This window comes from Canis lupus, chromosome 21 (assembly GCF_003254725.2).
Source record: "Canis lupus dingo isolate Sandy chromosome 21, ASM325472v2, whole genome shotgun sequence".
Classification (NCBI taxonomy): Eukaryota; Metazoa; Chordata; class Mammalia; order Carnivora; family Canidae; genus Canis; species Canis lupus.
In genome coordinates, this window is record NC_064263.1 from 48,182,811 (window position 1) to 48,195,922 (window position 13,112).

At 39.4% G+C, this 13,112-nt stretch overlaps 1 long non-coding RNA gene across 1 annotated transcript; it reads right to left on the minus strand.

Annotated features, from left to right (window-relative positions):
* Nucleotides 1-4,427: 4,427 nt before the first annotated feature.
* On the minus strand, nucleotides 4,428-10,040 carry LOC112667779 (uncharacterized). Its single transcript, XR_007404616.1, has 3 exons — nucleotides 8,878-10,040; nucleotides 8,037-8,188; nucleotides 4,428-5,534 (listed from the first exon to the last, which is right to left on the minus strand). It is a non-coding gene; the product is annotated as an uncharacterized LOC112667779 (long non-coding RNA).
* Between the last annotated feature and the right edge of the window lie 3,072 nt (nucleotides 10,041-13,112).

Here is a 13,112-nt window from a genome sequence, read left to right on the forward strand (position 1 = left end):
GTCCAAAGGAGAGTAAATATTAAAACACACTCTTTTTCTTGATTTTAATAGTTTTCAGGGATCGTCAATGACCAAATGAAAAACAATAAGAATATATTTTGGAGTACGTCAAATATGTAGAAGTAAAATGTATGCCAACAATAACACAAATGATAAGATGAAAGAATTAGAAATATATGTGTTAAGGTTCTTCTTCTAAATGTGCAGTGGTATATTGCTTGAAAGTAGATGATTATGAGTTAAATATATATATCAAAAACCCTAGTAGAGCAAATACTTATAGATATAACAAAATGTTATGGAAATAAAATATTTAAATATTCATTTTTTTGAGAAAAGAAGAAAGAGAAAAAGAAACAAAAGGCAAATGGGACAAAGGATAAATAACCAAATGGTAAGTTTATGTACAACTACATCAATAATTTCATAAAATGTAAATTGTCTCAATCACCTCAATTAAAAGACAAAGATTGTCAAATTTAAAAGAAAAAAATTGTATTTTTGAGAAGTTTATTCTAAATATAAACAGATGAAAAGTAAATGGTAAAATATAGTCAGTATCTGTGTGTAGAAGAATCTAAGGATTGAAGTAAAGTTTTACCTCAAGTAATTGTAGTGTTGTTGTTCATAGAAGTGAAGAGGATGGAAGAATAATAGGTTTGGGAACTACAAACAGTGGTTTAATTATGGACACTGTACTCCTCAAAATCAGAAATTGAATTATGGACTTTAGGCCAAATCCAACTGGATTCCTGTTTTTGTATGGCCTATAAGCTAAGAATAGTTTTTACACTCATAAATGGCTGAACATCAACAGAAAAATATTTGTGACATGGGAAAATTATGTGAAATCCAAATTTCAGTGTGAAGAGGAAAGCCTGTTGGAATGCAGCAGCACTCATTCACTTACACGTTGTCTTTCCCACTGCAGTGACAGGGTTGAGCTTTTGTGACAGAAACCACATGTGACACCAAGCTCACACTTCCAATCAGCACACAATAAATCACGGCGGCATAGTTACTACTCAGCAATACTATATGTCACGTGTATTATCACGATGTGATATTTTTATGCAATTTTTATTACCAGTGAATACCCACCGCATCAAAAGCAGAAAAGAGAAAAGTGGACCTCAGATGTTATGCTTTTCAGACACAGTGGAGCGTGGATTATTCTGATATCGAATTAAACTGCAAAGCAGTGTGTTCATTATGCGATGACACTGCAGCTAGACAATGCATTATGTGATGACATGTGACCGTATCAAGCATTCACCACAATATTCCCAATTCACAGGAGATCAACAGTCCCAACAGTTAGCTTAAAACTTAATATCTCCTCGCAGCAGAATTTCTTCACACAGATATAAATAAAAGTAAGAATAAATAAATAAATAAATAAATAAATAAATAAATAAATAAAAGTAAGGCTACAACCAAAGTATATTTCCAAGGGGCTCATTTGTTAGCTGGCTAAGCAGGGAAAGTTACAGATGCTGAGTTAAATCAGGTTTGATTGCAGTGGCCCAAGAGATGTGTGCAGAGTACACTTGCTTAGTTATTACCCTTTTAATAACTAAAACCACTGCTCAAAAATAGTTGAGAACATGGGGAATGATATCAATAGTCAAAAACAAAACAACTTTTATGTGCTTTTATGTGCTTCTCACGGCTCTTAATGGGTCAACAATTGTTGCCAACACTCCTGGGTTGTTGCTTATTCAAGGAGTTAATACTGAGTTTGAAGTGACTGAAGAATTAGCCTGAGTGATCTGTGTGAAATAACTGCAGGAAGGAATGCTTTCAAAGCTGAGAAAATATATAACTAAGTATAAAATGAAGTGGAATCTGCTAAGATGTATTACAACTAATCATGATAAAAATACAGATGGAGCAGGAAAAGACATGATTTAATGCATTTACGAAGTTCACGGAAAGTACAGTTTCTGTAGTCTATGGTCATGCACTGCATTATTCATACGAATATTATTCGTTGGGTGATATAGTATGCCGGTAGAGGCAATGGTGAGCTTCGTTTGCTCATGACTTTGTCATTTTGGATTTCTTTATTTTCAAACCTGTGTGAGAAAGAGAAGGAATATGGGGAAGTCACGACTATTTTATCTATCAAAGAACGGAAGTAATAAATCCATTCTGCTTGATTTGAGATTCATCAGAATATGGATGGTATTTAAAGACATTAGAAGGAGCATGAGCATCTATGAGAAAATAGAGGGAGAGGGTGCAAGGAACATGCCCCAGGGCACCTCAACAGATACAGCCCCAGTCAACCAGAGGAAAATATGAGAAGGCCTTTGAAAGTGACAGCTACAAGAGGAAGAAAACCAGGAGAATTTGACGGCAGAAAAGCTAAGCAAAGTCTCAAAATGCAAAGTGAGGGGGCTCCTGGGTGGCTCCATCAGTTAAGTGTCTGACTTCGGCTCAGGTCATGATCTCAGGGTCTTGGAATCAAGTGCCACATTGGGATCCCTCTTTATCGGGGAGTCTGCTTGACCCTCTCCCTTTGCCCCTCCCCCAGCTTGTCCACTCTGTCTCTCTCTCAAATAAATAAAATCTTAAAAAATATATGAAACAAGAGTGTCATTTATGACCTGTGACATTAGTCACCAACTGTCACCAAGGCAAGTCACAACTTTGCGGAACTGCATTTCCCACACCTGTGTGTTAGTATATTGGTAGTACCTACCTCAAAACATCCATTACACAGGTGAAATGCAAAGTGGATATGAAAGACTGGGAGCCCCACACAAACGATGACAGTGATTGTTATCATTATAGTCATGCGCAAAGATTCCTCCACTTTGTGCCAAATCTGCTTGAAAAGATCGAATTCTCCCATAACCCACCTCCCCGCATAGGTTTTACCAAACTGTGTCAGGTGTGGATAACCACAATCTAATGGAAATTCTGTGAGTCCTAATCTAAAACATTTCTGAGGTCAGACCTATCCAAGGATATAAATCTCTCTTTCAGTAAAATGGGAGCAGTGTGTTAAATCCTTACAATCTTTCTGGAACAAATACCCAACTCAAGTTGGCAGCTCCGGAGCCACCACCAGGCCATAGGCAGGCACAGTAAGCTATAGTCTGAATTCTGGTAAATAGTGCCCCAAACTTCGGGGAAATCATAAAAGCAGATGAATGAAAGCTGTGTCTACAGTGCTCTGGCTGTTAGGCATGATCAACAGTGAAGGTAAAAATAAACAACTATAAATGTGTCTCTACTTAAATCTGGATCTTTCTTTATAGATTTTTATTAAAATGCATTTGCAAAAGTACAAGGGTTAGTTTGTGTTTTCCTTTTTTTTTTTCCACAGTGATATATTGGAATTGTTCAATTGAAACCATATGTTGGCTCAATAATTCACATTTGCAAAATGTGTACCATTTTAAGACCCAATAAAAACAGAGGGGAGGGGACTAATGTAGCAAGATAAAGACTTTTGGATAGATGGACGTATTGTGTTTCCAATCTGTTGGAAAGGAAGAAAGCCTCCTTTTTGATCCATTACCTACAGAGCAGAAATGTAAGGCAACTGATGCAATGGCACACTGGTGTATTGGGAAACAAAACAAAAGATCTAATCTAGAGAAAAAACAAACCTAGATTCAAATCCAGCTTTTCCACCTCTGGCTCTGTTTCCTTTTGAAGCATTTGTAATTTCACTGAGACTCAGTTTCATTTCTTATAACATGAAGCTAATAATGCCTATCTTGGATCTTTGTTACGTGGACTAAATAGACTTTTTTTTTTTTAAAGATTTTATTTATTTCTTCATGAGAGACCCAGAGAGAGAGGCAGAGACACAGGCAGAGGCCAGTGCAGGACTCGATCCCAGGACTCCAGGATCACACCCTGAGCCAGAGGCAGAGGCTCAACCACTGAGCCACCCAGGCGTCCCCTAAATAGACTTTAGATGAAGCATTCATGTGTGGAGTACATGGTTGAATTTGACACCATGAACTGGATGACAAGTTAAAGTTCATTCTATACTCTGCCCTTCTTTGTTTTCATTTTTTTGTTTGTTTCTGGACATTAATTATGGAAAACTAAAAAGCTGAATGGGATAGTGAATCTGATATACCCAAACCTGAAGCATGAACAGGAATGAAAATGAATCCGATCAGCCATGAGCAACTTCTATGCACCTCTCCACCCAGTTAAAGCTTCTTCAAAGCTAGTGTGCATCCCGATACCCAGGGACCTTGCTAAAATGCAGATTCTGATTCATCTGGCCTAGGGATGGTTCTGAAATTCTGTATTTATAGTAATCCTCAGGGGATAACAATGCTTAATCCCTGGTAAGCAACTTTTTTTTTTTTTCACAAGGGATAATTTAAGGAAAATAAAAATGTTTATAAGCCACTTTTTTTTCTTCAAAATTCATAGTTTTATTGAACCTTATGGAGAAAAACGCTTGTTATTAGACTTTAGGGTACTAACAATAATCAACATTATTATTGAAATCTTACCATGTGCTAATCACAATGCTAAACACTTTACAAATACTTGTAAAGAATCCTTATGTATCTATTCCTATGTTAAATATCTCCACAATAAAAAAACAGAGACCCCAAAAAGTTAAATGGCCTGACCACACAAACATTTCAGATTTCTTAAAACGAATCAGTTAGATTTCTGAGCCTGTGCAACTTTCTGCCTATGGTTTACTACCACGTAAAATATCAATGACAAATTAGGTGCCATCCATTACAAAAATGTTACTAAACGAGAAAATTAGAAATTGAGGAATGTGGGAACTTCTTTCCAATCTCTTTGGATAGAGCTTTAGAGTTCACAAGGGTATTTATATGCATTGTCTTATTTCATCTTGGAAACTCAAGTTCAGGATTATAATTTCTAGTTTATATCCGGTGCCCAGAGCAGGACCTGGCACATAGTAAGTGTTCAATAAATACTTGCTGAGGTTCGAAAATTATAAACATCTTTGAATAACAATACTAACAATTCTTGCTGAGGTAATGAACCCACAGATGAATGAATGAATTTATTGGCAGTAATTGCCTACAACCCTGCCGAGAAAGATGTAAGGCTAAGATAGCAAGCGTGTTGTGATCGATTCGTGATGTAGGCCATGGCTGTAGCACAGCCTATGTCCTATAGCTTCTATCTTGTAGTAAGACATCAGTCCTGGAGGCCAGATTAATTTAGCCTTAAATCTGGCTTAACAGGCAAGTTGTGCGAGAAAATGAGGTTTAAAAAATGGGGACATTGGTGTAAATAGATTGGCCTCCAGGAGCCAAATTGCAAAATAAAGACACAATAGGAGATTAGAGATTGAAATGTGCAAGGGTTGGCTGCTTTACTCGTGGTCACAACCCAAATGTTCAAACTCAGAAGAGGCAGGAGATTGAGAGTTTGTCCACAAAGAATATGGGAAAGGAGCGAGTCAGAGCGGCAGTTCTCAACAGTGCTGATTGAAGACCATTCAGTGAAGATGGTGCAGTGGTTAAAGGTGCGGCTTCCCCAGTCCTCTTCGGGCAGGTAAGTCCCTATGTGGGGATGGGTGCCTCGGTTAAACATTCAAAATATTTACAGCTAACGTATCTTGCATTTGGGGTATGCTAACTAGAGTACCTGCTAATGTAGTCCTCTCAGAATACCCTAATCATTTCACATTCCCACACGCAGCACTGAACAAAGACAACAGTTGAGGCAGAAATTGACCTCTCTCAGGTCTTTCTGGATACAGTGGGTTATGATGTGGTAACAAATAACTGCAAAATTCAGCAGCAAGCAGACCTAAAGTTTATTTATCACTCATGCCCAGTGTCCAGTTGGCTTGGCAGTGGCTTCTGCTCATTCCAGTCACTCGAAGAAACAGGCTGAGAGAGGTTCCATCTTTTTTTTTTTTTTAAGATTTTATTTATTTATTCATGGAGACACACACATACACAGAGAGAGGGGCAGAGACACAGGCAGAGGGAGAAGCAGGCTCCATGCAGGGATGTCCTCCCAAAGACCAATATACTGCCTCTTAAGGTGGCGTTCTGTGGAGCTCCGCCCTTGGCCCCTGTCCCGCAAGACCTAGAGGTTGACGCTATTAGCAATTCTATCCTAATTTTTGCTGCAGCAAATGGACCAGATAAAGGATATTATTTATATCCCGCTTTATTTGATGTCCATTAAAACAAGAAATGTATTCTTTTGTCACATCCCACTTTGCTAATACTCTTAAAATAGACTTATACTGAAAGATTTAATTAAAATAATAGAAAACAATATTAATGCCACCTGACAGGACTCTCTTCAGGACTCTCTCTATACCAACGGACTCTACCTTTTTTTTCCTGGTGATTCAAGATACAGTCAGTCCTTCCACTTGGGCTTTGTTTTCTCTCTAGTAGACCCCACAGACATTAACACTTTAAATCCTGGAGGATCCACTGTGAAGTGCTCCATGATCAGTCATGGTTTCAGTGTCCTTTGGTGCAAATTTTCAAGGGGGTTTAATTCCTGGGTCAACTGTCTGCTCTTAACTCAGTCATCTGTTGCCCAACGGGCAGGAGGGGTTAAACTAAAAAGAAAAATTAACAAATCCAGTACAAATATGTCTAAGCAAGAAGATATACTAGAGGGTATAGCACTAATACCACCAGATGGATCATGGCAGGATATAAAGTTTAGCTTAGCAAAAATAAACACTCTCCAATAATAGAATAAACTGCTTTTTTCTCCATCCCTGGAGAAATTCCAGTAGCCATCAGTGGCCACTTGCTAGTGATATGATTGAGACTATTCCTCTGTTGCACTGGGAGTTAGATGAGATGATATCTCAGAAACCCCCTAGCTATAAAATTCCATGATTGACTGACTCCATAGAATAACATAAGAAAAATCAAGTTGGTTAGTATTATGTCACATACACGACACAAGTAATGTACCGTATCTTTCATAGTGAATAAAGTATCTCCAGACTTAACCCACTTTGTATTGTGCAAACCCCAGCATGGACTCTATTTATTTGATCCCTAAGGAAGAGCTGAGAGATGATAAAAGGGGCCTTGGTATCCCGAGAAGATGTTACTTGTTTGCAGTTATATTCCTGGAACCTCCCAGTGGGTGGGGATGGCTGGGAGAGAGCATGTGATTCTCAATGCAAAGATTTGGGTAAGAAAGCAGCTAACCGGGATCTCTGGGTGGCGCAGCGGTTTGGCACCTGCCTTTGGCCCAGGGCGCGATCCTGGAGACCTGGGATCGAATCCCACATCGGGCTCCCAGTGCATGGAGCCTGCTTCTCCCTCTTCCTGTGTCTCTGCCTCTCTCTCTCTCTCTCTCTCTCTCTCTCTCTGTGACTATCATAAATAAAATAAAATAAAATAAAATAAAATAAAATAAAATAAAATAAAATAAAATAAAAAAGAAAGCAGCTACCCCAACCCAGTACTGAATCAAAGAAGGAATAGAGGAGGCATAACCCTGAGGTCTTTAATGAATAGCAGTCTCTTGCACCACATCTGGACCTGGCCTCCCAGAAACAGATGTGCTCAGACAGGTGCATGTGGCTCGCTCTCTCACTCTGCTCTTCTCCTTTGCCCAGCTCACTCCATTTTGAGCATGAGAATCTATGCTCATTGCCTTTGGTATTATAGCCAAACAGAAAAAATAGACACAATCAAAATAAAGATGATCACAAGATGGTCTATTATTTGTTGGCTGTCAAGTACTACCTTTTAAGTGGTATTTAATACCTTTTAATATAACAGTAATAGCTAACACTGTTGGACACTGGAGTTATCCAAACTATCTGGACTTTTGCAGGCATCTTTATGAAAGTAAGTTCCCATGACAAGTCTTTTCTCAAAAGTTGTATTTTCCTATAACTTTGGCCTATTATGGACATTCCATGCTCAGAACAGATTAACAGCCTTTATTCATTCTACAAATGTATAGTGAATACTTACCCGAAGCCAGACAATGAAGCTTGCTTTGAGAGCAAGCAAATAGTTTAGAACAAAAATAATGTCAAAGTGATTTGGGAGAGCCATACTAACTTTGAAGCAGCCTTGGACCCTTTGTTCCAGGCCCCAAAGAAAGGTTAGCACAGTGGTCTGGAGCGTGGGTGCTTGTGTCAGGCAGATTTGTGTTAAAATCTCAGTTCCTCAATTTACTAGTCTTATGACCACGGGAGCTTCAATTCCCTCGTCTGCAAAATGGAGATGAAACGTGGTAATCCGGATTTGCCATGATTAAATGCGCGCTATGTGCTTAGCCAGTGATAAATGCTCAGTGCTGCATTCCTTCAGTTCCAAAATGCATTTTCTTTTTTTTTTTTTTTTTTAATTTTATTCATTTACTCATGAGAGACACACACAGAGAGAGAGGCAGAGCCACAGGCAAGGGAGAAGCAGGCTCCATGCAGGGAGCCCAACTCAGGACTCGATCCCCGGAATCCAGGATCACGCCCTGGACTGAAGGCGGCGCTAAACCACTGAGCCACCTGGGCTGCCCCAAAACACATTTTCTGTAACATTTTAACATCTCTTGAAATTAGGAAGTGACTTACAATAGACGGGTAGTGTAAATGCCTGACAATTAGCTAGTTTTATTATAATGTAAGTGCTGGACATTAAGCTTTGGTTGCCAAGGCGTCCATTTCAAAGACATCCATCTCAAACACATTGGCAACTGCACAACTCCATAAAGAGCCAGGCCTCCCCACCCATGAATTTCCCCTTTTAGAAAGCCCTGTCTGAGTAACCCTGCTTTCCCTTCTCTGGGCTTACTTCCCACTCTTAAATTCTAAATCCACTTTTAGAGTAAATCTGGAAAACTCTAAGTCTGTCTCTCGGTCTCTGTCCCTCTCTTTGCCTCTCTTTCCGCTACCTTACTTACCCCATGGCCCTGGATGTGCCAGGGAGCCTCCAGGACTCGTGAGTAAATACATTTTGTTGTTGATCAAAGTTCCCTAATGGTTGTTTCTGAGGTGTGCTCTGCAATCACATGAAGAACCACAAGGGCCAGTCCAGGAAGAGTATTGTCTCCAAGCAGGAAACATCTGTGAGGGTTCACCCTGGCGTGGGCCCAGGTGAGTGCCCCCAGGCACTTCTACCTTACAGCATTATTGTCAGGAGGCTCAGAGCAACCCAAAACAAGGTAATTTGTAGTCCCTGTTGACTAGGGAGCATTTGTGAGGTCAATGTCACCCTCTGCGCTTGTGTGATTTCAACCATGGATGCCCACGTTATGGTCACTTCAACTGACGTATGTGCATAGCTGTTTGCATAGGTGCTGAGCGTCACTGGCTCTTTCAGTGTTTTTTAAAAAAAACAGCACGATGATTCCAATTGACACAAAAGTTAAAACGTATGCCTGAGGTCACAGAAAAGGAATATTGTGACATTTGATATTAAAGACACAAATATCATTGTTGAAAAAAACCCCACAAAATTCCATATTTTCTTGCAAAGCAACAATCAAGACCTAAGAGAGAATGATCCCTGATGTGGAGAACAGAGGCAGAAAGAAACGCAGGTAAAATGGAATGTTTTTATGACCTGCAGCCCATTCACAAATACTTGAGGCAGGCAGCGGGTAACATTCCTCCAGAAACTCCCAACCGTCTTTCTGTGAAGGCTTTTCTGAGAAGGAGAAACATTAGCTTGACAATAGTTAGGCCTCCAGCATCCCGGGATCTTCTTTAGCATATGAAAATCCTTGTGGAAATTTCCCCTTATCTTTCCTTTCCCCAACTCCAAAGAGTATAATAAATTGCTCCTCCGTAATCCTGGGCGGGCAGCTCTTACTGCTCACGAGTCCTGTCCCTGAGCTTTAGTAAAACCATCTTTTTGTACCAAAGTCATCTCAAGAATTCCTTCCTGGCCATTGGCTCTGGACCTCAGAACTCCAAACCGGGCCAGTACCTGCAAGTGAGCAAAGCCGTGAACGATTTGCTACCTAGGTATCATCTGTCACACACCAAGCAGTAGAAATAAGGCAGGATAAACTGGTATCTGGAAGAGGCCAAAGGAATCTTCAAGAAATGACAAGCTGATACGACCAATTCATATTTTACATAGCACAATACGGTATTAAACAAGAATTTGTAAAAAAAAAAAAAAAAAAAAAATATATATATATATATATATATATACATATATATATATATATCCTTCTAACTTTGAACTTAAGTTCTAGAGCTTTAGGATCATGAAGACCAAAACAAGAGCGGGAGGAGGGAAGGAAGGAAGGAAGGAAGGAAGGAAGGAAGGAAGGAAGGAAGGAAGGAAGGAATTTCTCTTGTTCGTTTCTTTTAATGTACGTCTCAAAGGGATAAGTGATAAAAACCTATGTTTAAATAAGCTAAAAAGGGCTTTTTCAATAAATTATTTAAAAAATAAGATACCATTCTGCTGTAGTTTTATTGACTTATTTTTTCTTCTGGTACACAAAATGATGGTACATCCTAAAGCTGGTAACAGAATGGATGAACTATGGTAAGGGTTAGCTATCGTGATAGCTAGAGAGCTCTAACGTCAGCAACATTTCTCCCCAAAATATTTATTCATAGAAAAACAGAGCCACTTTACACTTTTAAAATTGCTCCATAACCATCAGGGCCCATTTTATAACATGTACAACAGCGACCAACCAATTAGACAGAAATTAAAAATTCGGCCACTTACGTATCTCTTTCATCTCAAGTTAGGTTTGGTAACCTCCTGTGACTTTTCTCCTGGGGAACTTCTGGTAACACTTCTAGGCTCACACACGTGACTGATTTGCCTGTTTAATCCAAGAAAAGATTCAATAGATTTTTTTTTTTTTCCCCAGTGAACTTCCTGCCAGGGCTGTAAGCTCCCAAACCCAATAATGGTCTATAGACCAAGGAAGGCATTAGAGAAGGTTCTCAAGATCATTACCAGGGATAGCCCTCAAAAAATCTTGCCCGTCTTCTGAATTTGTCTTGAGTGTCACCCTCCTTCCCCTTAATAACTCATGGTAAGTGTGCCCACCTGTGCATGCACATACACACAGAGTACTTTTCTGACACTGAGCTGGCTGTGAAATAACAGAATAAAGCTACACACAAGCAATGTGCCAGGAGAAAATATTTACGATTCTAACGGAATGGGAACCTGGGTACATGTGGTATTTTTTTTGGTCTTCTACAATCTCTCTGTGAAGGGATGCAGTGAAAGAAACACAAATAATAAAAATAAAATAACTCAACTTGAAGCTTTCAAGCTCCCAGGAGTTCAGAATTCTAAGCAACAGAATCACAGGAAGCTAACCAGAGTTTCCTCCTATAGAGAGGACACACGGAACTTCTATGGGCCGGAGGAAATAGGAAGAAAGTTTTCAGAGAAAGTAAAAGAGTTAGATAGAATGTGGTGAGCCTACATATCTTTCACTCCAAGAAGAGAGCCCTGGGATAGGAGGAAGGGAAAACAATTGAACCTGTAATATAAATCCCAAATCCCAAAGTAGAAAACTCCTGGGTCATTTTTCTTGGGTGCAGCCCAAGAAAAAGAAATACCTGACACTTGCCAGTACAGCAGTAGGAGATGTGGCAGGGGGGCCCATTGCCTCTGGAGGTATTGAGGGCGGCAAGGCCCTACAAGCTTCCACACTACCAGCGCATATACAGGGGAGTAAGGCATCTGGGTAAATGGCCAGTGTTACACCGACCTTCTAGTGTCCTTACCATGTCTGGCCTCTCACTCTACCGACAGCCTACTGCTGGATTTACTATGGGGTACGTTTGTGAGTCCAGTGATTTATACCATCGGGGCAAGCGTGATCCTACTTCCAGGCCATGTCTTCCCTGGCTTCGTTTTTTTTTTTTTTTTTTTAAAGATATTTGTGGTGGATACAGAATTCTTGGTTGATAGTTTTTTGGGTTTTTTGTTTGTTTGTTTGTTTGTCTTTATTCTTTCAGTAACTTAAAGATTCTCTACTGTCTTCTGGCTTACAGCCTTTACCACAAAGGAAATCTGCTGCCACCCTCATCTTTGTTCCTCTGCTCATAATTTGTCCTTTTCCTTCAGTTGATTTTTAGGTCTTGTCTTAATCACAAGCTTGTTTTGTTTTGTTTCTTAAAAGATTTTTATTTACTTATTCATGAGAGACACACAGAGGGGCAGAAACCCAGGCAGAGGGAGAAGCAGGTTCCCTGAAGGGAGCCTGATGTGGGACTCGATCCTGGGATACCGGGATCATGTCTTGAGCCAAAGGCAGATGCTCAACCACTGAGCCACCCAGGCGTCCCTGTCCTAACCACAAATTTTAAGTAGAATGAGTCATGATTATTGTATTACATTGTTTCAAGTTTTTTGGGTCAGAGGGTTTATAGTTTTAATCAAATTTGGAAAAATTTTGACCATGGTATGTTCGAATATTTTTTCTGTTTATCCTTCCTGTTCTCCTCAAGAACTGCCATTACATATACAGAAGGCTGCTATTCCACAGCTCGCTGATGCTGTCTTCATGCTTTCTTAGTCTTTTGTGATTCTGTGTTTCATTTTGGATATTTTTTATGTCTTCAAGTTCACTAATCTTTTTCTGCCATGACTTATCTCTACCTTTCATCCATTTGGGTTTATTTTATATATCAGGCGTTCTAACTTTCATCTCTGTAGTTGAGTTTGTTTCTTTTTTATACTTCCTATGTCTCTACATAGTATCATCAATCTTTCTTCTAGTGTCTTGAATAAAATAGAAGCAATTATAACTGGTTTAATGTCCTGTTTTAATGCCCTTGTCTAATAATTTAATGTTCTTGTCTAATAATTCAGTCTGTGCCATTTCTAGTTCAGTTGCAAATGACTGATTTTTCTCCTCATCATGGGTTCTGTTTACCTAAATGAGGAATGCCTGGTAAATGTGTATGCCTGGTAATATTTAATTAAATATTAGACATTATTTTTTTAAGATTTTATTTATTAATTCATGAGTGACACAGAAAGAGAGGCAGAGACACAGGCAGAGGGCAAAGCAGGCTCCCTAAGAGGAGCCCGATGTGGGACTTGATCCCAGAACTAGTCTTAAGTTTACTGGTAATATTTGAGGTCAAATATTCTGATAATTTCTGTTTGAGGTGATTTGGGATGGCACATTTCAATCAACAG